At 39.1% G+C, this 25356-nt stretch overlaps 1 protein-coding gene across 1 annotated transcript in view; it reads right to left on the bottom strand.

The window, feature by feature from the left end:
• Nucleotides 1-25356, bottom strand: part of insyn1 (inhibitory synaptic factor 1) — a gene marked incomplete at both ends in the record, with an annotated part of 47973 nt that overhangs the window by 16822 nt on the left and 5795 nt on the right. The gene's annotated exons all lie outside the window — the stretch shown is intronic.

A 25356-nucleotide genomic window follows, 5' to 3' on the forward strand; every position in this document is an offset into this window, starting at 1 on the left:
AATGAGGGAAACTCTGACTTTTCCGTTTCACAAAGGGAGGTAACTCAAACCAGAGAAAGAGGGGTAACTCTAGCCTGTTTCACAAAGAGAGGTAACTTAAACTCTTGGTCAGTTACCATGGTAACATGCTCTCTGAACCTAACCTGGTCTGGACCAGGTTTTTCTCAACAAACCTCGAATTTCTCTCTGTCTCCGCCCTCTTTCAGCCACACACAGTGTTTGATTTCCTCATTCATTCAGTCAGCGGGCGAGTTTTGGCGTAGTATAGTTCTGTCGTCAGTTTTTTCAGAAAATCATTGCAAAAATCAGACATTAGAAGTCATATTAGGTGGCGACTATTTCCACTACCATGGCATGTCCTTTTGATAATGATCCCGTGGATGAAGGCGCAGCATTACTGCGCAAAGAATTAAATATTCGTCGGGAGATGATTATCAAACTATTGATTATAGATGTTCTTGCATTTCCAGGCAATTATCTTTTTGAGCGGTACAGTTTCAAGTCACAGTCCATCATTTACATACACAACCTCATCCGTCCTTACATTACCAACATTAACAACCAAAATTATGCTCTCATGTCACAGCAGATATTGTGTCTTGCGCTGCGTGTTTTTGCAAAAGGGAGTTTTTTTATACAACGTATAAAAATCAGTCAGTAGGCCTACATTAGAAGTTATATTAGGTGGTGACTATTTCCACTACTATGTCATGTCCTTTTGATACAATCCTGTGGATGAAGGTGCAAGATTACTGCACAGAGAATTAAATATTCGTCGGGAGATGATTATCAGACGCGCATAGACGTCCTTGCATTTCCAGCGGTACCGTAGTTGTTGTGCCGTATTCAGCACCCTTGCCGTGAAATGCACCCCCTCTCATTATAGATGATATTCTGGCTCAGAAGGCTGTTGTTTACACCTATGGGAGTAGTTTATATACAGGTTACCCAATTAAAAGCACACACTTTTGAACCTATGAATTGCAAGAAAAGCTGGGATTATATTTAGGAAACGCTAAGTCAAATACATCCATTTCATTCATTTTGTAATTATGGCTGCAGTTTATTTCCACAGAACATACAAAAAGGTGTTGTTTTGTGTTCGCTATTATCCAAGTTTGTGACTTTAAACTCTTTAAAATAGTTTAAAGACTGTAAGTGACCAGTGTTCTGGCCGTTGTGGGTTACCAGGATATATATATATATATATATATATATATATATATATATATATATATATATAAACTACTCCTATAGGTCGAAACAACAGCCTTCTGATCCAGAATATCACCTAAAATGCGAGGGGATGCATTTCACGGCAGGGGTGCTGAATACGGCACAACACCATTTCATGTCCATCATCTACATACACAACCTCATCCGTCCTTACATTTCCAACATTAACAACCAAAGTCATGCTCTCACATCCCAGCAGATATTGTGTGTTGCACTGCGTTTTTTGCAAATGGGAGTTTTTTATACAACATATAAAACAACCACTTACAGTAATATTTACTTTACAATGTAAAACATGCTCAAAATGAGGCGTCACCATGAGATTGTGCCAATGTTTTACCTGTTTGAACAATGTTTTTATGTTTCACCTTAAGCTGCTGCCAAGTGCGCTTCTCCCCCGTGGGACTGCACCTAAATGAAATAAACTAATAGACTACCACTCAAGCAGTTCCCCCTGTGATATTATTGTGATTGCAACAGGACTACATTTAAACTTACGCATTGACCCAGCCAGCAATGTTCTCCCACGCCGTCTCCCTCTCTTTTGCTGCTGCAGCGGTGTTACACTTTTGGTGAAAACATGCTCAAACTCACTGTATGAGCGCATTAATATTTCCAATTCCAGTGGTAGCTTAGCCCTCCTCTTCCCCGTTGCCATGGTTACTCGTCGAATCAGGGCTCCATTGATGCTGTCTTTTTATACATGTGGTGCACGGGCTTAACTCCAGGTCAAACTACTCCGAGTTGATCAAACTAACTCAAATCAGCTGTTCTGGAACCGAAAACTCAGAGTTTCCTATCTCAGAGTAGATCAACTCAGAGTTCAGGGTTAAACTCAGAGTTTTTTGAACCTGCTTAGTGAAACAGACCTCTGAAGACAATTGTAACGCAACCGCCACGGTGGAAATGAGCCCAGTAAAGCAGAGCTGGGAGGCAAGGAGATCCTCCCATACCGAGTAGCGGTGAGCAGAGTTCAGTCCCCCGGCCGGGCATACTGCGCAGACCAAACCTGCTGAGAAGTTTAAAAATATTTTATGTTATAGTATATACTGTATAACAAAATATTTATATATAAATATAAAATGAGAAATGCATGCAAGTTGTCATTGATCAAGTAGCAAAATGAAAGTTGTAGCCTAACTTGACATGGCACATCCTATTATATGTCTATTGTGTATGTGCACATCGCATGTCGATGCTGATACGATATATTGTGCAGCCCTACATAAAACATTGTGGTATTCAGTAATCTGTCAGCTTTTGGTATGGCAACTTATACAGTTTGTACCAAGTTTGTATCTTTCTGATAATGACACTTACCTGTTACCTTCATGTCACAGCAAACACTAAGATTCTGTAATTCCCCTATTTAATGATGTGGTGATCACAAGCCTAGAGGCACCTATTCTTGCAGTTAGGTAATAGGGTAATAAGCAATCCACACTTCCAAGGTTTGATGGTCAACGGGCCTTATGCAGATAGTGACGTAAAAACAAATTCCTCTTATTTCTGTTTGTATCCAGGATTTGTCGTTATTTTGTTAGCACCTATTGATTTCTGGGATTCAGCAATGATTTCTTATGTTTGCGCTTCTCTTAGGTAAGAGAAAACTTTGAGTGGTTTAGAGAATTCTTAGATAAGAAGACATCTCAATCTTTTAGATTTGTGTTTGTGTATGTTTTATTAACATGTTATTGATTTTACTTTCCAGTACTGAGGCTCTGAAAAATCTTGTTTACTTTATTCAACAATATGTGGATTCCACTACTGCTGATGTTTTTCTTACAGCCGAACACCTATCCTTATATAGTGTTTAGGGTATGTTTCCTATGCTAATTAAGTAACTAAATAAGTGGGATTCATTATTCAGCACACCTAGGTAAGAGCAGATTCAGATATGAATGTTTGGTTCATCTGGAGTGTAATTTTTACAGACAATTAAGAGAAAATAAAATATTGCTGCATGCGGCCCAATGTTTATTCTTAGATAGTACTAAGTACTTTGTTAGCTTGAACAGGTCTCTTCTTACCTCTCATCAACAAAGCATTTTCGCCCTTAGGCCTGTGACTGTGACTCACTTTCTGGAGGAGTATGCGGTTTAAAATAAGCAGCCTATCTTACTTTACAGTAACAGATATGCTATAATAGGGCCCCATTTACAGTGATACATTATCCCAAGACATTATTGACTTCTTAAGTTGCTCAACGATTCCAAAAACCAAAACTGATATTGCTAAGGACATTTTTCATTCATTTAATATAAACTTCCCCAGTAAATTTTTGATGCTCAAAGAAATAATTTAAAAAATAATAATCTTAGACAAATATTTTAATCCTGCGCCTACTTCTTCTGAGCTACAGATGGGAGAGCAAAATGAAAAATAAAATAATAATTGGAGATTGAATTTGTGTACTCCTAAAATGTTTTATTTTTAGCCTTTTCACCCAAATGAGCTTTATCTGGTGTGGTGCTAGCAGTTACGAACCAGAAAATGTGCCCATATCTCCATGAAATCACCCTGGCTTCTGTGTTCACAATGACATACTCGCACTCTCTCAGTGGAGCAGATCAAGGATATCTCCCTTGCTGACATCAAGTGAGTCCTGACTTCTATTTTTTCTAATAATAGAATTGTTCATGTGCATTAGTTGTCATTTAAAACCGATTAATTGACTTGACTCCCCTGCCCAGTTAGTGTCAGTTCAGAGCACCTCCCAACACTAACCTCCTTTATCAGCCCTATATCATCTGTGTCATGTTTTACCTGTAAGACACAAGTTTAAATAGCTTTTTTTTGCATCATAAATTACATAATCTAACACAATTAGAGTAAAGGTATGTGTCCTTGGTTATGGTTCAGTAATACAATCCTAGTCATCCTCTGAGCATCTGTCTTGCTGGACTGCTGACAATGCTGTCAGTCAAACGCAGCAGTTGAGGAAGTTGTACTAGCATATGGCTCAAAAGTTGTCAACTTCTTTGACAGTCATTGACTGTACATTTTCTGCAACCTCCGGCAATGTTGGACAAAATAGAGATAAATTCTGACATATTCACAATTTAACTAGATGAGCTTTTATAGAGAATTTTATCCATTATCCAATCCTAATACAATACAGTACTCTTTGTAACGTACTTTAGGGTACATTTATGTAGTTAAGTTGAATGTTGTGCAGGTTTCTTCATGATTAGCTGCAAACATCTTACGGATTTGCAGTTATTTCTCTCTGCAGATGGATCCCCATTTGTGAGGGGTCTTGACACCTACACATATGGTTAAGAGAAGTGAAGGCAAAAATCTTGAGTGATGGCACACTCACCTCCTTCCCCACCAGTGTGCTAAAGTAGGCCACAGATATTGGCATGACTCACCCTCCTACTTCTTTCTCTCAAAACAGTTTGTCATTGCTTCCAGGGTTCTGCCATTTCTATCTGTGACAATCTGTAGGGCAGTCGCCTCAGAGAGTGACAAAACCTGTCACAGTGCGTCACTTTCGCTGCAGCGGAACATCTTTGAGTCTGCAGCACCTTTATCAGATATGGCAGTTCCTAAAGCTCTGCCTATAACAGCAAGCAAGTTGGAGGAGAGGAGCCGACGACTTTACAGAGACCTATTTGCAAACAAAATCACTAGGAGACATTCCCCACAAGGCACCATCTGGCTCCCACACATACCTGCCTCCATCACTCCCTCACCATCACCAGCTTTTCTATTTATAGACTGCTCTCTTGTCCACCCAACCCACACATTGCATCTTGTAAAACAGCAACCAAAATGTAGAAAACTGAAGAATCTCCTTCAGGCAATCAATCATCAGGGTGACAGATGTCAACACTTATCTGCCTAATGTGTGGATAACATCTTCCTAACAGTATGCCGTCACTAACAATAGAAATGAACAATCAGCTGGCTCCTTGCCAGACCTTGTGGAGATAGTGCGGCCGGCAATGACCTTCTTTGTCATTATCTCAACTCTTTGCCTATTTTTAACTTGGCTGTGTTAGAGTGAGTACTGGGATGAGCTATGCAATAGCATGAAGCACCCTAAGTGTGAGGATAAAGTCTTGCGGCTGTAACTGGTGGGGGCAGGTGGTGTGTATATTGAGTGTGATTACTTTGTGTATTACAGATTGATACAAGCAGAATTTGGGATCATGTCAGATGTCAGCATCAAGCTACAGTGAGCTATCAGACTTATCAATAAAGCAATTAGTGTTTCATATCTGAGGGGAGTAGGCTGAGTTCTGGTCATTGGTATTATGTTCTTGAACAAGCATTCCCCAGTGAGGAAATTATATTAAAGTTAATGGTTGATCAACAAAAAAAAACTGTCTTGTTGCAATATTTGATTTATATTCATGTCGAAAAAGAGCATGGGGTCCATTAATGCCATACTTACACTTCAAGAGCTCTAACACAGAATGTGCACTTGCAAGCTGGTCAGGCATTTGCTGCATTTAGATAAGGTCCACAGTGACTATATTTTGAATGCTATAATAACCCTCACAGCAATGCACAACTTTGATTGCAGTCATAAAATGCCACATGTAATTAAACCTAAGCAAGCAAGGACTGCCAAATACCGCCTTACTAATAGATGTTCTCCTTGCAACCAAAAACAGATTCCCCCATATTTATTTGCACATTTAACATTTCTTTTTTCCATTAATGCCCAATCCCAGGTGTTACCCTCCTATTCCAAAATAAAATACAGCCTTTGAATATGAAATTACTCATCAGCATCCAGATGTGCTGGCACTGCTCCCTGTCTCTCTTACTCCCTCTTTTTTTGGATGGATTTCATCATCCATCACATGGTGAGAACAATTAGTCAATGTGCATGGATCGGCTCCTTTAATTACATATTGAAATATTACTCAAGCTCAAAAACATATTGATTACTTGCCTGAAATCTGCAGAGAATACATATATGTTCCCATCAGAGCAATGCCACAGCATATTTTCCTTCCAACAATTCTCTTGATTTGATGTGCGTGTATGTGTCTGTGTGTGTGTGTGTGTGTTCGCTTCTTGATAATTATTGGTTGCAGAGTTGGCAGGGAAACATGGTGGTATATGGAAAAGCGCTACCTCACTTGCACAAGCCCTTCCGGCAAGAGGAGCCTGCTAAACAAATCTCACCAAAGTACGAGAAAAATATAGTTCTTGTCCTCACTGTGGGGGTTGTCCAGAAAAAGGCATACCACTAAATAACTCCTTCATTATGCATATTCACAAAATTAAATGGAGTAAACTGGATTGGCCAGTTTACATACAGATGTAAATGGGAAGTCCATGGTGTCCTACCTGGAATATATTCCATTTTTACATGCATCATCCATCCATCAGATTTCCTCCTGTCTGCTCTGTTGTCTTGTTAGGAAACACATACCACAATGGGGTTCTCTACCTGCATTCTCCAGAAATATTAAAAAGGGCCAATTACCACGGACAAATAAGCAATGTACAGTGAAGGTGAAGGACAGGAGAGGCAATTTTCCATCCCCTTCTCCTCTCACTTCATCTCCTGCTTTCACGCTTTAAATTGCCAGTCCATAAACAGTGGGCCCATTGTACTGCACTGTTGACACAAATTGGAAGGAGTGAAGAATGGAGATGTATTGTTCCATGTAAAGCATATTCATTTTTTCATAAAGTTGGCATTTGTAGCTAAGAGACAGTGTGAAGACAGGCACAGCATGTAATTAGCAGGTAGAGGAAAAGTATGGACCCTGCGTCGAGCCATCTGTGGGGAACATTTGTGAGGATCTGTTTGACTGAGCTTCCTTTGCTTCTTTGTCTTCACTTGCGTTTTTCCGTGACCCTCTCCCCTATATGCTCAGCCTGCCAGCAAATCACCTCCTTCAGACCTACTGTAGTGCCTGTTTGCAAGTCTGCATGATGCAATAACCGGTGTTCGCCAAGGCCCCTTCTGATGTAAGGTCTTTGCTTTTCACACATCATTCTACAAGGTTCCTGGAAACATTTGAAAAGGGTCCTCATTAATAATCCATGCATTCTGTGTCCATGCGTAAATGTTGCGCCAACCTATAAGTGCAAGACCTTAGCTGGCCGCTGTTTTGACACCTCTCAGGGTTTCTCCCTCTCTCTCTGGTAGCCAAGCTTTGATTGATAACAACAAAAGGGGTGGTGGAATCTAAGGGCTGGATAAGAGAGATAACTGACTGGCTGAAAATGACTCAGTCTGTAGCAGAGAGTCAGTCTGCTGCAGCCTGGAGGAAGAGAGAGAAACAAAAGTACAACAGCGTGAGGGAGCGGGGAATGGAAAAGGTATCACGGGGTAAATGAGGCCTTGCAGTTTGGTAGGTACTGCACATAGCTTCATCATCCTTGGCTCATGTTTGGGAGGCAAACATGACTGGGTTAATGTTGCTTTATTTGAGAAGAGAAACACCACCAACATTCAGAGTGATGTGACCAAACACACATTTGGGCCTCACCAACAGCATTCTATCTAATCAATCTACTGTGGGAGGACAGAAAACACGAACAAACAATGTGCATTCACGCAAGAATACACACCCACAATAGGAACCCACAAAACTGCAGTATATGCACACACACTCTCATACACACAGCCAATCTCATATCTTGGCAGATACTCATACACCCACACAAACACATGCATCAATCACTCTCTCTTTTTTTCCCTCTCCAATAAAAACACACTGTCATACACACACAACAAGATACATTTACAGCACACGCCAATACAGTCTGACTGCCAGGCTGGATCCTGCCACTTTGATCCTGATGGGAAATAGTGATTATTCTGATGACAGCTTGTAGGTCTGACCTCAGGCTTAGAGAGTTTTATTTATAGGCCAACCATAACCCTTAAAAATGTGTACAGCTCTTACTGCATCTCTGACATCATCAGGAATATTCCCTCTCGTGTGACCATGGTTTTTTCTGTGGTGAATCTACACGGATGTAGAGAACGTGCAATGTGATTAGTTCAGTCACGGCAGAGTAAAATGCCCCCCTTGCCCAACCTCTTTGTAGCCTTTTTGTGCTTCATGCTTTTTTTGTCACAAGGTGATGGCTGCCAATGATGTCAGAGAGGTGGTAGATGCAGTGTGGACACTGGCATTGGGGGCTTTGGCGCGCGCTCCCTCTTTAAATAGCCCCAGATCTAATCTGCAGACAGCAGCAGAGTTCTGACAGATCCTGCCTCGGTGCCTCCTCCCACTAGGTGACACATTCTTTATTTATTTTTCCTCTCCTCCGCTCTGGTATTCACTCCGTGGAGCACTCGCCCCTCAAGCGATTGTCAGTTCCGTTCTCCTTCCATGTCTGAAAAACCAAATGGATTTACAGGGTTTACCGTCAACCCCTCCCGTTTTCTTGGCTTCTGAATGTGGCACAGTCTTCTTTTTCCCCTCTTTTATTTCTACACTATCTAATCCTTTTTGAAGACTTAGTCATTCTTCTTAGTATGGGGGCACTGCTGTTGTGGCAATGGCTTTAATTTGTCAAAGCATGACTTTCACATAACGTTGTAAAATCTCTTGACCTGTGTTCCTAGCTCACTATTGAGCAAAATTATGAGATGGTCAAAGAAGTCATGACATTTTCAAAGACAGACAGCAAATCCGGATAGTTTGAACCTTTGTCTCTCATTGCTTTTCTAGTAAGCCTGAGAGGAAGATGGCGAAAATACTGTAGTATGAGGCTGTCCTCAAAAGAAAAACAACAGAATCAAATGACCCCAGAGCAATATATGTTTAGGTTTCAAGTGACAAAGCACTTAAGCAGTTGTAGTAGTTATGGTTATTCTAAGTCCACAGAGGGATTAGTAATGGGTGAGGAATGGGTCAACAAAACACTAGACTTTAACCGAGGAGGGCACTGTTTGTATCCCAAAATATAGCCGGTCAACATAGCTTACTTTTAACTATGATCCTTTCATAACCATAATGGCGAAGGCCCTATTAACCTTAACAAGGTAGCCATTTTAACCCAAACTGTGAACTTTCGTGCGATGATAAAATGGATTGGAAAATTGATTTCAATTGGAGGCTTCTGCATCAATTTTTTAAATAAAGAAGATACACCTTATCTAATACCTTTGAGGAATTTACTAAATATATGCAGCTCCCCATAGGTACCTCTGCTCTTGGCCAACAATATTAATTTATTCTTATACAGAACAGCTTCAATATGAAGATGATACATGCTTACGGAACCTCATCCCTTCAATTAAGATTACAAAGCTATTATCATGTCAGAGAAATGAGTTATTTGCCCCACATATTCAAACTTATGAACTGTGTTAAGACATCACTTTTAGTAATAGTGCTCCAGAGATAGATTGAATCACTACTGGGTCCATCACACTGAACTTAAGTCATCCAATGGATATATAAATTCTATCTATATTATGATAAACGAGTGCAACAAAAAAGTAATCCGTAATTCATGGAAAGAGGGCGATTATGATAATTTGGATAATAGCAATTCACAATGATGGCAGAGAGGGTTTCAAAGGATATGCTCAGGAGCACTCAGGCTCTGTGCTGTGTCCCAAATTTGTGTTATTTTTTAACCCAAACATCATGGACAATCATGATAACCACACTAGAGACTTCATTACATCCAGCCGGAAACCTATGAGTATCGATGCAAATTCCATGTCCAAGTTTTTCTTTTTCTTTAATAAGATTCTATTTCTTAGCAGTTTTCACTATCCTTTAAAAAGGGTAGACATCCATTAATAATTCCTGTCAAGTTTCACCTAGTGACTTAAGTGTGTAGGCACAAGTAACCACTGCACCAAAAGACTTCAAAGCCATGAGATAATCCTAAGGCAGTAGTTTCATCCTATGTTGACTTGCATAGCCATTTCAATGTAAATGCTGGGCATACCATCCATCTCAACACCATGCTGACAAGCCTGAAAATTAGCTAATATGTAATGCTTCACCATATCTGTGCTCTGCATTCAGCATTCTAGTGGAAGCAGCATCTGTGTGGACTGCTGGGATGACAAAGATGAAAACAAGGAATTTAGTTTAAGTTCATGCACTTGGGTGATGACATGTTGAAATCCATTTCTATGAGATATTCTCTCGACCCTCTTCACTTCATGCTCAATTAATTTGATACAAGCTAGAAGCATAAACCCTAGATGATTATGCTGTGTTCAGGACAACAGCAATGAATATTTCCATCTTCTCAGGACTCAAGAACAGCAGGAGACAGGTGTGTGTGTGTGTGTGTGTGTGTGTGTGTGTGTGTGTGTGTGTGTGTGTGTGTGTGTGTGTGTGTGTGTGTGTGTGTGTGTGTGTGTGTGTGTGTGTGTGTGTGTGTGTGTGTACGTGTGTACGTGTGTGTGTACGTGTGTGTGTGTGTGTACGTGTGTGTTGGGGGGCACGGGTCAAGGCTATTAAAGTAAAAAAAAAAAAAAAAACACAATTTTATGTTTGTTTATTTCCACACAAAATGATTTAGTTTTGATGGCGGCAAGTGTTGTGTCTATGGACAGCAGGTAAAACTCATTGGTAATGATCAAACTGTAAATGTCATCATAGCAAGCCACCTTCCCCAAGAACATAGGCACAATTAAAATTGCAGTCGTTCAAGCTGGAAAGTGGCCAGCTTTTCTGGGTTAATAGAAGGGCTTGGCCAGACGTCTGTGAGGTGACCACTAGCTGGCAGCCGGCTGGATGAGGTTGAAGATTGTTAGTGGACATGTACTTTTCTTCCCTCTGTGTGCAGTTGTCACTGGAGATGATGAAGCACCCTGAATCTCCCTCCTTCTCCCTCTTTAGTGCCCTCGTCTCGTCCTTATCCTAACCTTCCTAACCCTTCTTTCTCTCTCCAAGGCTGAAGCAAATGTAGTGCTGACACACGGGTGCCGTCTCCCTGGCCCCCTGACTTTAGACCCCAGAGTGGATTGTCTCTATTGACTCAGGGGGAGTTCAAGGACTTAGAGAGCATGAAAAAAAGAAAGGCAGCAGGAGCCAGATAACCCATGGCCCATCTCAGATGTTGTCAACACTGCTTACTTGGCACCACCCTACTGTACTTTTATATACATGTGCCTTTAAACCTGGAGTTAAATTAGTTCCGGCACAGGCTTTGACCTGGAGTGACCTGAAATTGAATGCTAAAATATGTACATTGCTCTTAATATTCACCCAGTGTGTCCCTGTTACAGCTATTTCTTTTTTCAGTGCTGCTCTGCTTAGTGGTTTCATTTGGCATCTGCTCTAATTTTCAGAGCAAAAAAAGTAGAGGGAGAGGGAGTAGAGGAGTAGAGGGAGCAAGATGGGGGTGGGTGTGCTCGGTCAGAGACAAATCTTACTTTAGCTTTTGCTGTAATCTTTGAAGGAGAACTGTGTTATCGATGTTGGTCAGAAATGAGCAGTAAAAGTCTTAACGGACATGCTCCCTCAAAAGTAGCCAGGTAAGCTTCCCATGGAAGCACTTAAAGGAGCATGAATTATCAATGTGTTACAGTATGTTTTTACAAATCAAAGACCTTAACAGGCTATTTTTGATTGACAAGTCCTTTAATATAAGATCTACCATTAGACCACTCCTTAAACTAATTTTATGATGTTGCAAAAGTTTGTCTACATCAGCAATGTTTGTCAATATTGTTATAATGCAGCATATATTCTGAAATATGATCGATTGACAAACACAAAATGCTCATTTTCCATCTGCAACCCAAACTCTTGAATTATGTATGTGAATATACTGTACCAACTCAATAATTTATATAGTCAAACAAATGACTGATGGTCTCAAACGTATTCACTCTCTAATGTAAAATGGGAGGAAATCAGAATATGTGAGCAGGGCAACAAATAATAAGTAGTGTTTGCAGAGTCTGATACATCCCATAAAAATGCACATGCAATATTCATTTAATGGATCACTCTTTATTTGGATACTCCAGTGGTGAAAACTGGCTTCTCATTAAGTGATTTTAATCTGTCACTGAAATGCCTGAGGTGTTTCGAATGCCTCTCATAATTGTATGAGAAGTAGCCAATATATCTCTGGGCTACAGTTAAACTTAGGGCTAGGGTTACTTCAGTAGTACATTGTCCTGAAAGCCTGAAAGCTTTAATGCAGTGTAGACATACAGGAGGAATACAGGAGTGGAGTCTCTGCAGCTCTCTCTTTGGCGTCGCACTGGTCTGATTAGTATTCCATCTGCAGCGTAAGACACTGGTCTAAATTTAACCAATAAAAAATAAGGAAGTAGACTCACCCTTCCAATTCTGTGAGTTCTGAGAGAACAGGGTTGACCACACCTGAACTGCTCCTATTCTTGCTGGAGGACTAGTGTTTGTGTTTTATTTCCCGCCCTTTGGCCACAATTCTGCCACTTGAGCAACAGTCCTGTGTCTGGGCTTGATTGGGTGCTTCTAATGACCGCTAGGAGGGTGCTTTAGGCGCACACTTACACAAGCACAGCCCTTCTACTGTTCTGCTGGGATCCAGCTCGGATATGGCACATCAATAATACTTACTCTCTCAAGTTGCATGACATAAGGGAGACATTTTAATCAGTAGTATGAATAAACATGTAAACAAACATATATTTTAGAGCTCTCACATTGCAGAGTTCATATTAAGATGCCTCCATCTGTAGCTAGACAATTACCAGTTGGCCACTAATGAAGGAATACATGGGGATAAATACAAGAAATGCTATGTTTCATGCCAAGCAGCAGTAGATTTTAGTTCCTAGTTTCTCTATTGTCAATCTGAACATGTCACTAAGTGTCCTCAGATAGGCAAGGCAGATGCTCCTGCAATCACTGCACTCCACCCAATTCATTAGCCTCTAGATACCCAGCACTGATCTAAAAAACTCACCGTTCTGCTCCAAGTAATGAAAGTGGCAATAAATAGATAGCTTTGTGGAGAGCGGGAGAGAGTGGAAAAGAAAGGGCATGCATCTATCAATTAAATGACAGGCAGAGTGTGTGCGGTGAATTAAGAGAATCCGATGGCCTATTTTTCCTCTCTCATTGCAAATCATCAACACTAAATGCAGCAATAGCAGTTAAATGAAGAAAAATCCAATAAAGTATAAAATGGATGCGAAAATACAGCCATTGGCTGTCACAAAAGTTTACAGCATGGTAGTTCTCAGAAAAAATCTCCAGTGCTTCAAATGGAGTCCCACTGTTAAGAGTTGCTAAGGTTTGCTGTGCTGTACCTTTCATCAAAAAAATGATATTTCTAAATTGAACTGCTATGACGGATTGTATCTTTCTTTATTGTCCTCCTCAATGTTGTTAGCACACAGCCCCTCCCCAAAGTCCAACATTTTCTCCAGCAGTTCAGAGGCATGATACATTTCTGACAGTTACTCTGACAGTTGCTCTGACGACACAGTTTGAAAGGAGGGAATGAATTGGATGGGTGGACTGAGTGACAATGTTGTTAGTGGTGCCAGAACTCCTTTTTCCTTCCTTCCTTCCTTGAAGCTTGTTTTCACCTTATATGGCTTAATGACCATCAAAGAGATGATACCTGGGGCAACCTCCAATTATTAGCTCTATCTTTCTATCCTTTTTATTTTTAAAGATGCTATGATTTGTCAGTCCAGATAAAGGACATGCACATTTAGAGATGTACATGTATAGAAAATAAATCTAATTTATGAATCTTCATGGATCAAAGCATTTGAAGCCAGTCATCTAAGATAATGCAGTAGTATGTACAGTAGATTTACCTCTGCACACCTCATTACAATGTATGATGTTAAACTGTTGACATGGCAGTGCTTAAACATAATTTATTTGTTTGTTTGTTTGTCCAAGGTTGTAAAGCTTAGCTGCACTAGAACTTGATGTGCAAAACCCCAGATATGACTGTGTTTTGATACACTAGAAGTTAAAGCAACAAAGTTGTTTTTTCCTCAAAGATATTAACTGGTGTCCAAGCATCAACAATCAATAATACATCCTCTGCCTTTGCTATTCACTGATAAAACAACAACATATTTGTGAAGTTAAAGCAATATTTATTATATACAGTGTATATATATATATATATATATATATAGAAATATATATGTCGTTAGGACACAGCACCTCTCCAATGTCTAACATCATTTTCTTCAGCAGTTCAGAGGCATGATATATATATATATATATATATATATATCATGATATATGATATATATATATATATATATATATATATATATATATATATATATATATATATATATACTTACTTATATACTTCAACAAAAACTACTAAAATGACATATAGTGGTTAAACAATAGTCAAAGCATGTCAGTGACAGGGAACACTAGCTCTACATTATAACCCATTTAGACAACCTGCATTCAAAAAATGAAAATAGTAATGGCTTGCTTATGGGTTTGCTACTGCTTCTCTCTGCCTGAGCTTACACTCATACATATTCTGAAGAAGGCAGGCAGGAGTGGGCCGAGGACAGCATGAGGCAGTGTTTGCACTGTGTATATCTAATTGCCTGACCACCAACAGTTATAGCCTGATTCAAATCCAACGATTAATGTTTCCTGAGTTGTTTTCTGCTTCCCAACCCAAAGCCAACCTCCCCGGAGCAAACAGGCGTGACAACTTGCAGCGATAAGAGGCCACAGTCAAACTTTATCAGTCTGTCAATCAGGCAGTCGGAATGAATTTCAGAGCATCGACCCCCCGCTACCTCTCCTGTAGAATTTGGCTTTGGAACATTTTCCCAACTGCCAATGTTATGTCCATGTAATTAGACTGAGGGAGTGTCACCCTCCTCCAGGTGTCCGGATGGGCTGCATCTGGTCAAGCAGAGGAGAGGTCGTTTGTGTCAAAGCAGCAGATTTTTTTTACTTCTTGCTGCAGGCATCAATTAGTGGAGCCGGAGAGCTTTTTGTGAGATTTACATTTACAGCTATGTTATGTTTAAAGGTCCTACTTTCTCCTGCTTGTGTCAGAGTAGAGTACTAAGAAGTTTTGAAACTATAACCCCTTGTATGTTTCTCGCTCTTTCATTTAATTCCTCTTGAGACACATACATTTGCACGCTGTTTTTCTGCACTTCAGTGACACAAAAGTAGCACTAAATGTCAAAAATGGTTTATCTATTGTTAGGCCTTTTAAGTTTATATTCAATGCTTTGTCTTAAGTTCTCAAATAATCAGTAGGAACAGGATTAACTAAGAAATGAAGCTCTGCAAGTATGAGATCCCTTTTTTGGAAGAATCAAAGTGGGGCTTCATAATGGCAACATAGCCGTGGATACAAAGCAGTGGGACTTGTTCCCAAGCAGAAAGCGAGGGTACATTGATCTGAGCAAAGTGGTATGATAAGAAGGGAAATTAGGTTTTCATTTACATAGAAAATGCCAGGAAATACGGCTTACAGGCTTACCACGAGTTTCCTTAATTGATTTGGAAATTTTATTGTCTCACAGCGGCACGTAATTCTCCATAAAGAATTTATATGTCACCTACCCAAACTGCTGTTCTCATGCTGTGTTCTGATGTTTAAAGCTATCCATATTTTTGACCATGCAAATATGAGGTGTTTGACTTGAGCACTTGAAAAACTTAATATTTTGTCTATTCTCATATATTAAGTTATAATAATTGAAAATACAGCATAAGCCAGTTTTAAATTGGCAATAAAGATTCAGTTGTAGTTTTTTGTTTGTTTTTCAAGATTATTTTTGGCAGTTTTCAAGCCGTTTATTAGATAGGCATGAGAGAGAGAGAGAGAGAGAGAGAGAGAGAGAGAGAGAGAGAGAGAGACAGAGAGACAGAGAGACAGAGAGACAGAGAGACAGAGAGAGAGAGATATGCAGCAAAGGGCTACAGGTCGAAGTCAAACGTGCAGCAGATGAAGTTAATAATAGTTATTAAAATATCTTTCCATATTGTGTTTGTATACCATTCGAAACTCTCTTTCTGCCTAGGGGTAAGCACTACTTTGGCAAATTTGCAGGACTACACTGGTGTTGAGCCATCCTTTTTGCTTTTAACATGTTTAGCTGCTGCCCCTGCCACAGCAGTACATTGCATAGCTTCTGTCCCTGTACTTTTGCCTGCTTCTCCAAACTGGTGGTATTCCAGCCGCCATTTATTGTAGTTAACACACTAATTATGGATGAGTACATACATACTTATACAACCATACAACCACACTTAAAAAAAATCAAAATGGCTTTTTCCCTCATTCTGATGCTTGGTGTGAACTTCAGCAGATCATCTTGACCACGTCTACATGCCCAAATGCACTGAATTGCTGCCACATGATTGGATTAATATATTACTTATTTATTTTTTCTGATTCAAATAGGTATCTCAGTAAGTGTATTTTATTCAGCACTTCTTGCAGTTCCTTGTGAAATGCCTTAAAGTCACAGTTTAATTTTGTATGCTAATTTTCCATGTAAAAACAGTTATATTGCAATAAATGCCCCCAAAAGTGCTCTTTTTAAAAATGCTTTTGTGGTTTAAAATCAAAATCCAATATGATTACTAATTGATTTGTTGTACATTCTGGAAAATTGTGTCTTCATTGTATGTATACTTTAGCCCTCAATTATATAAACATCTTTTTTTCTTCCATACGGTACCAATATTGGATTAGATATCTAAACGAAGGGCTGCCTAAATATTCTATCAACAGCAAATACAGTATATTAACTTTATGAAGCAATAAGCTCTCCAGTTGGTGTATTGTGACTTTTAAGTAATTTGTAGTTTTTTGATATAGCCAGTGCCCTTGATTTTGTTTTTCCTTTCTTCATAACTCAGACCTGAAGATGAACTGAAAACACAGTTCCCTTTAAAGAGTGTGTGCTAACACAAATTTAGCTACTTGCAGCCCATTTAATATTGCCTCCATTTAGGTCATAGCAGATGTCATTGACTAAATGTAGACCAAAGCTATTTTTGGTTGTTACAAATGACTCTGCAAAGCAATTGTGACGCAAGACAGATGTATCTGATCTCTCTTAGTGGCAAAGGACTTCCAGCATCATTTAAAAATAACAGTGTTCTAATAGAAAAATATAATGACATGGATGGATTAAGAGAAATCTTCCATCCTCCCTTGCAAACTCTTGCAAATATGCTTTTACCAATGGCCGCCCTAGTCAGTTCCCAGTGCAGATGCAGGAATGAGAGATGTGAAATAGCTAGATCCATTTTTTTTTTAAAAAGTTATCATGTATCTGCGACTGACTTGCAGCCATGGAATTATAGGATGAACTGCCCCCCAAACTCCCACCCACCCACTGGCCCTTTGCGCATGGCTCCAGCTCTGAAAAAGAACTGTTATCTGCAGGCCAAGAGATAAGCCTTCCCTCTGTTTGTCTGTCTCTCTTTTCTTTTTCTCTGTCCCTCCCTGGTTCCTCCTTTCCCCCCTTTCTTCCACCCTGCCTCCATCTTTTCCTCCTTTTCCACATCATCCCTTGTGTCTCTAAATATTTTCCCAACATGCGCACCTGTACAGACTGCAAAATCGACATCCAATGTGATGCTGTTGTGCTATACCATTGTCCTTTTTTGTTTTGTGCTGACAAAAGCCTCCCCACAAACCCAACAGTGGATGACCTGACTGTCTTCAACCTCACCTGACTCAGAAAAGTCCTGACTGTGGCCAAACCTCTCCATCAAGCTGCCCTCTTTGCCAACATGAACAGCTGATTCTAGGAGTTATAATTCCAGCTATGACCTTGATAGCCACTGTGGAGGTCATCATTGAAGCTTCACCTCTGCTCACCTCTTTCCATTCTTCTAATCCATGCCAATGGTTCTAGAGCAAAACAAGGACAGGGTTCAAACATTGGGTCAATTAGTCACCTGGTTTGCCTTTTAGCAAGTCAGAGATTTAAGATTAGACACATTACTGGTTATAATCCTTAGTCAGCAGACTGGGAATGATGATTTATGTGGTAGTACCAGGACATTGAGCTAGGTGGGGGTCAATGCAATCAAGATTAACCTTAAATCCTTAGAAACACAAATTGCAACACTTTTTTTCTTTACACTGGACTGCACTTTGTATTTATCATACCACTATTCATTGACAATTTAAACCATATTTTACATACAGGACTGCAGAATGGATTTCTAATCAATTATAGTAACTTCAAAAACGAATCAGTCTATATATTATTCCTTAAAAAAGCAATTCTTAAAATCTCAATCAACCATCTCATTTCCAGTGAATAATCTGCGCTCATTTGCTGGGAGCCTCAAAACTGTGAGTCATAGTTGAATTGAGGACAGTGAAGCGTCTTTACTTGTCAGGCTCTTCAGCTATCTCATACTTTCCTTACCACACAGAGCATGAAAATGTGGATTTTTGTGTTGAAGTGAAAACATTTTTTTGTAAGCATGTGCATTACTGCGACTTTGCATGTAAGTCATTGCAGACAAAAGTGAGCATGTCTTGCATTAGATTCACTAAAGTAATTATGGCGGTTCACAATCAGCTATGTAACTATGTAGGCAGTATTCAATATACCATAAAGTCAAGTGTATTTTTGCATGAGTGATGGAAGCACCTCTTACATTAAGTCAGTCAATCCAAAAATTATTAATTGTAATCAATCTTACCTAGTGTATGCACACACAGATTAATTGCCGCGGTCAAGGTCACCACGACTAAAATCAATATGATCTGTCATTGAAATGGCTTTTTGTGTTGATCTTTATCTTTAAATTAAATTGATAAATCATGCAGAAAACTTGTGATAATGCTACAATTAGAGGATGAATTATTGCTGTTAGGATTACCCTTTGTTCAGGTGGTTCTATACAACAGATTTCCTAGATGGGACTGCACAATAAAATGTTGAGTATCTTGAGCTGCAACCGACAATTATTTCTATTACCAACCATTATCTGCTGATTGTTTTTTTTGGAAAAATCCATTGTTTATTTGGTCTATAATATATCCGAAAACAATAAGACAATGCCCACTGCAATTTCCTACAGGTCACATGTTATCATGTTTTCTGACATATTATATTGTCTGAACAACAGTCCAAAACCAATACAATTTAAAACAAGTAAAATCAGCAAGTTCTCACATTTGATTTTCTCTCTGACTTATCACTGCAGGTCTTATTGTATTGCATTACACTATTAAATTATATTTAAAGAGTACTGCTTAATTTATTCCTATGCAGATGATCATTTGAGATCTTTACAGATCTGTTCGTCCTATTGCTTTAGTTAAAAAGGCCACTATAAAATAGAGGTAACTTTCTGTTGTAAACAGATGCATGGTCATAAAATGGTTGTAAAACTAGCTGAAGAGGCTAATGGTAATGTCTGGGCTGTTAGAATTTGGAGACACTTGATCAGATCACTCTTTTTATAATCAAGCAGCCATCTGACAACAAAGACAGCTTTCCCCAGGCCTCCCACGTGTGATCATTGACAATAGTGTTTATTGGAGAAAAATGATAATGAAAAAGTAGCTACGAGTCAGTATGACACTGTAAACTATTACCTACATTATCATATATATATATATATATATATATATATATATATAGCAAATTCTAAGTCTACCCAAAATAATTATAAGGGAATGGTTTGCATGTTACAATGTTGGAAACAAAGGTCCAGAAAGGGTATTAGTCTTGGGAATTTAATGTTAATCAGTAAATTAATTGTTTTCCAATCTTCTTTTTGCATGATCAGAATTTGTTTTTTTTCTCTCTCTTTAATCAGAACCTGAAGAACACAGTCTGCTACAGCCCATATCAACCTGCAGTCCCATCATCAGTTAATATCCTTGAGAATAACAACAGACCAAAAAGTCTAATTATAATTTTCACCCTCATAGACCTTGCTGTATCATCTACTTTGCATAAAAGTCAGAAATCTCAGGCTTCATCATCTTGGCCAGAAACTCCCAACTGCACAGGTGACTGCGCAGATGACATAAAATATTAATCACCCCAACAGTTTGTTGACATATTCTATCCCCCGTCTGCTCTTATCTGTGTGACTGAAAAATTAGCCTGTCCTCTCTGCTGTGCCTTTTTCATCTTGCCCTACCCTGCATTAGATGCTGTATTATAATGCTATTGACAATGACAGTGATGGCAGCCATCCGTACCATGCCACTGGCAGAGTGTGAGCTGCCAGTGGATGACAGAAAGTGAGCGAGGGAAACTTCAGAAACATGGAGAGCTGTCTTTGAAGACGCTCAACAGGGTTCCATTTTGTGGTTTTACATGTTAGACTCAGATATTGTTAAGGTGCTGCCCTTTAGGGGAAAACACAGTGATTATGGTGAAACATGTACAAACACTATGACAAAGTGAACTTTTACGCTGAGCAAAAAGTAGGAAAACAACTATTGCTGAATTCCTACTGGAAGGATAACTCATTATCATGGTCACAATTCATCTGCAGCTTCAGTACCTGCTCCACCAACACTTACTAACACTAATCCTGCTCCATGCTGGATAGATGGCCATCCCAAATGAAATCCAACACCACCAGTCCAATTTGCAAGCCAACAACTAGCCACCTAGCCAAAACAATGAAAGACATGGAGCACAGAGGCACAGAACTGTAGAAGCCTACAATCATTGGTCACAGTCTCCTATCATCCCAGCATGCAGAGAGGCTCCCTGGATGAACAGGTGTTACGCCTTAATGTAGCTCTGTGTGCCAGTTTATTTGACTCGACAGGCTTTTCATGTGAATGTTAGAATTTTGTGATTCATGGATTTAGTACAGATCAGTACCATGATGAGTCTTTAAAGGATTCACTTTTTTCTCAACGATTAATATCTCAGCTCTGCGGTATCCAGATGGCCATATTTCTGTGGGGTAATAGTATCCATACCAAAAACCACACATCACTTAAAGAGATACTTTAACCCAGATCACTGTCATGGCAATGTGGGCATTGTGTTCAGATAAACAGTGTATGGCCTGTCTTCGTAGCGGACATTCCATCAGAACTGAGCATTAGAGATATGCCGCAAATCGCAGAACAACATGAAATACGTCTTCTGGAGACACGGACACAGGCCAAACACCGTTCATCTGAACACTGTGCCCAAAATTGCAATGACACACACCTAAACCAACCATTAAAATGGATAAAATATCTCTTTCTGGTCGATAGCGTTATTTTAGTCTGTACCAGACTCAACCATTGTAAAAACCAAATGTAACAAAAATAACAAAAATATCTGATTCATTCAGTAAGACAGGTCTTGCTCAGGTCCATGACACAGATTAACTATGACAACCGGGGCCAAGCTTAGACATTCTCAGCTCAGATTAGAAATAGAATCTAATGTTTTGGCATTTCTAGACTCATGTTGCAAAGTGTATTTCCTCTGTATTAGCCCTTCATTCCCTCCAATAATCTGTGATCTCGCAATCAGATAATTGAATGGAATATTTATCAATCCCTTTATTGTTTGCCAGGACTCCCAGTTATTTATATTCTTTGCAGTATTAAGAAATATACTGCAAATCCTAGTTTTACCAAATTAAGTCACATACACATTTTTTTAAGTGTTTGAGCCCAGGACAAATTAAGTTGATCTCAACAGACCAATTTACATGCAAATACTTTAATACATCTGAGACTTTGTTCACTACATAGGCAAGGCTAGTTAAATTTGGGGCAAACATATCCCTCAAGAAAAGTCAATTTCCTAGAAAGCTTGTGGAAATGCTAACTTCTAGAACTTTTGGCATTTGCAACTACTAATTTGGAAGAAAATAATTGTGGAAACTTCGAGAGGCATCTGTGTTTTCTTCAATCAGCAAAGACCTAACACTTTAAACCAGTTTTATTTATAGTAAATATTTTTTGAGCACCTGTTGCAAATTGGTAGTTTGGCTGTGTAAACAACACTGCAGCTGTTCTGATTTGTGTCACTAAACTAAACACTAAAATGTAATTATTCTAAAGTTAACTCTATTATGTGTATTTAAGTTGATAGTTTTGTTAAACAATGTGCAGGATGGTAGTTTGAATTTGTCACGCTTAGTATTGTACAATTGACTTGTCACAATGGTTTTCCGGGGGGCAAATTTGATGCATTTATCCATATTATGTTAATGGAATTATATCTATTAAATCCCCAAATAAATATTGTTGACATGTCTGATAGTAACAACACTTTAGTAGCAATGAAGCTCAGATCATTTAATAAACTTTGTAAGGTAGAGAATATTTTCAATTTGCACATCTGCTGTCTGGACTTAAACATAATCAATAAAACAAGTATAAGTGAAGACAGGGCACACTAGCAGATTTTGTGCCAAAATGTATAGACCTTAAAAAAAATAGTTTTCCATGCTTGTGTGTCCTTATTTTGTCCTCTGTCTGTGTATGTTGTTGTTTTTTTCAGGACAGATAAAAAAAAATCATGCTTGGGGAAATGTGCTTGGTAATGAATGACCAGAGTCTACACTAATGTATAACTCTGACATCTCCCTTATAGAATCATTGTTATAAACTAAATTTGTTCTGATCTTATTATCTCAAAGCATAAATGTCCAAAGTAAACAGGAGGCTGAACTGTATTCTTCATAATCCCATTCAATGTCTCGAATACATCAACAAAATTGAAATGTTTCAATGATTTTTATAATGAATGACAAGGTGGTTTAATGTGCCAAACTACAAGCACCCATTGATTCTACAAGTCTTGCTAAATTATACTCTACGTAAGTGTTTTACTCCCATGATAGTTTCCTTGTGATATAGCTTATTTGTTTTAATTATGACAAATTACTGACAAATTTTGGACTCATTTTTCACAACAATTCATTGGACTGCCACAAATTGACAAATGACACATGCTCTAGCATTTTAAAATATAAGACTCTGGAAATACTGTAACAAACTTTCCACTATACAAAATGCTACTACTACTTTCCTACACTTTCAGCTTCTAACAATAACAAGCAAGTCAAGAAGCCAAATATCGTTCTGTTGTTCAGCAATGTTGCTCAAAAAGCAGGACAAACTACGAGATGCAATATAATTGTTCCTTTTTTCAAATGTGATACATGTGAGTTATCTGTTTTTTAAGGGTCAGAGGCTACATATGCTCAGTTGTGTGCCTTCTCAGTTCAGCTATTTCTGCAGGTTAAAAACTGAACACTCATTTGAAACTGGGTTGATTTATGATGCATCCCAGACTACGGCTAAAAATAAAAAGAAGGACATAAAAAGCCTCCTGATGATCCCTCAGTATAATACACTTCCAAAGATTGTAGCTGGATTAAGCTGCAATGCTGGTGTGTGGGTTGGCCCATGCTGTCCTGAGCACTTTCACAGGCTATGGAAAGCATTTCTTCAAATTAATAATTTGTATTTTTCATCACTATTCCTTATTTGCATCTGCACTCTTTGTAAAAATTATTATCTGCACCTGCAAAAAGAGAGACAGTCTGACGACCTAATGGAGATCAAGCGGTCCCTCTGCATACAGAATGCCTTGACACAGTGAAATGATGTAGCTATTCTCGGAGGCTGCTTGTGCACTCCGATGGATGCCATTTTTTCACACCATTAACTACAGCCTACTGGTTTTATTCACAGCGCAAAGATAGGCCAAAGCAATCCTAAACACGCCCACGAATGAGCACAAATGCAACAATTGATTTAAGCTGTTCCACCCAGTCTGTCGCAATTCTGTACAGCTAGAAAAAACATTATCTCCATCCACCCTTCATCTCTCTTTCGCTCCCTCTGTCTTGCACACATTCTGTCTTTCTTTTCTCTGCCTTTAACTCCCTTTAACATCCTATTCATCTCTATCCTTGCCTTGGGACAAGCATAATGTTTGGTGGCTGAATCACAAAGCACAAACATGCATGGAAATAACTTTCACCGCTTTATCTGTAACTAGCCCACACTAGACATGTTAGTTGATAAAAATCATTGTGCAAGACAAGCACAATTTTTTGAGTTTTTACCTCTGCTGACGTCTAACCAAAAGCCCTCATTTCAGTCAATGCTGAGTGCAGAGTTCGTGTAGGGAGGCAGAGCTCAAAGAGCCAGCTAATCCAATGGGTCTTACAGGCATGATGGGCTAGTCAATATGCTCGGCCTGCATCCTAAAGAAGCAGGGGCTTCACAGCAGAGCTAGGTAAAAGGGGCTCGGGGGAATGTTTTGCGTGGTGTCATTTTATTCTCTCTACAGCTCTCAAGGTTAGATGCAGCTAAAGTCTTAACCCGTTGTTTACCACTGTTCCCTCCCTTCTTTGATTCTTCTCTCCTCTCAGTCCTCAATACTGCTTACTTTTAAAAAATATAATATAAGGACAGAGGGTGTAGTATGTTATATGGATTGTAAAGATGCTTGAGGCAATTATGTGATTTTGAGCTATATACTATAAATACAATTGACTTGACTTGAATAGTGATATCTAAGAATTCAGTTCTGATATTGCTACCTTTGCAAGCTAGTCTTGGTAAAAGCAGCAGCTGCGATCACATGTTTAATATCCTCTCCTTTCTTTCAAGCAGTGATGGACTACATTTGTTAGGCAATAGTGGATTGTTAGCAAACATGAACAAGCCTGTAGCCAGGTCAGAATCCATTTAAAATTAGTTAAACCAAGAGATGATCTGACATTTTCACTTCAATCCCAAGGAAGTATTTCATCAGTCCTGAGAATAATTGAGCTTCTGAATTGTTCCAAGAATGAACAAATTTATGTGGAGCTCAGCTCAAGGCAGCCACACAGGTGTTGAGGTGGAAGGGTGTTTTATGTTGCAAAGAATAGATAAGGCTTGAGGTTTCTTCTTGTTGTTTTCTTGAGCAAAGAGAACTCCGCTGGAGGCATGTCACCAAGTTTAATTTAGGAATTTAATTTCCACACACAAAAGAGGTCAGACAAGGAGGAACAAATTGACAGACACAGCAGGCGGGTACTTGTCATTTCTTCCAAGCGGCTTTTAATGAGAAGACACCCTTTGGCCCAGGTATGTCAGGTTAAAGAGAACTTTCCTATGTGAGTGGTTAAGTTTTCAGCTTTGCCCTCCAAATGTTGTTGGCCTGCAAAGACAGCAGGTTGACATATTCACAGTTTGTAGACTGGGCCAAAGCCTGCCTCAATCTAAAGTGAATGGACTTTCTGG

This window comes from Echiichthys vipera (genome assembly GCF_963691815.1).
Source record: "Echiichthys vipera genome assembly, chromosome: 1".
In the NCBI taxonomy this organism is placed as follows: domain Eukaryota; kingdom Metazoa; phylum Chordata; class Actinopteri; order Perciformes; family Trachinidae; genus Echiichthys; species Echiichthys vipera.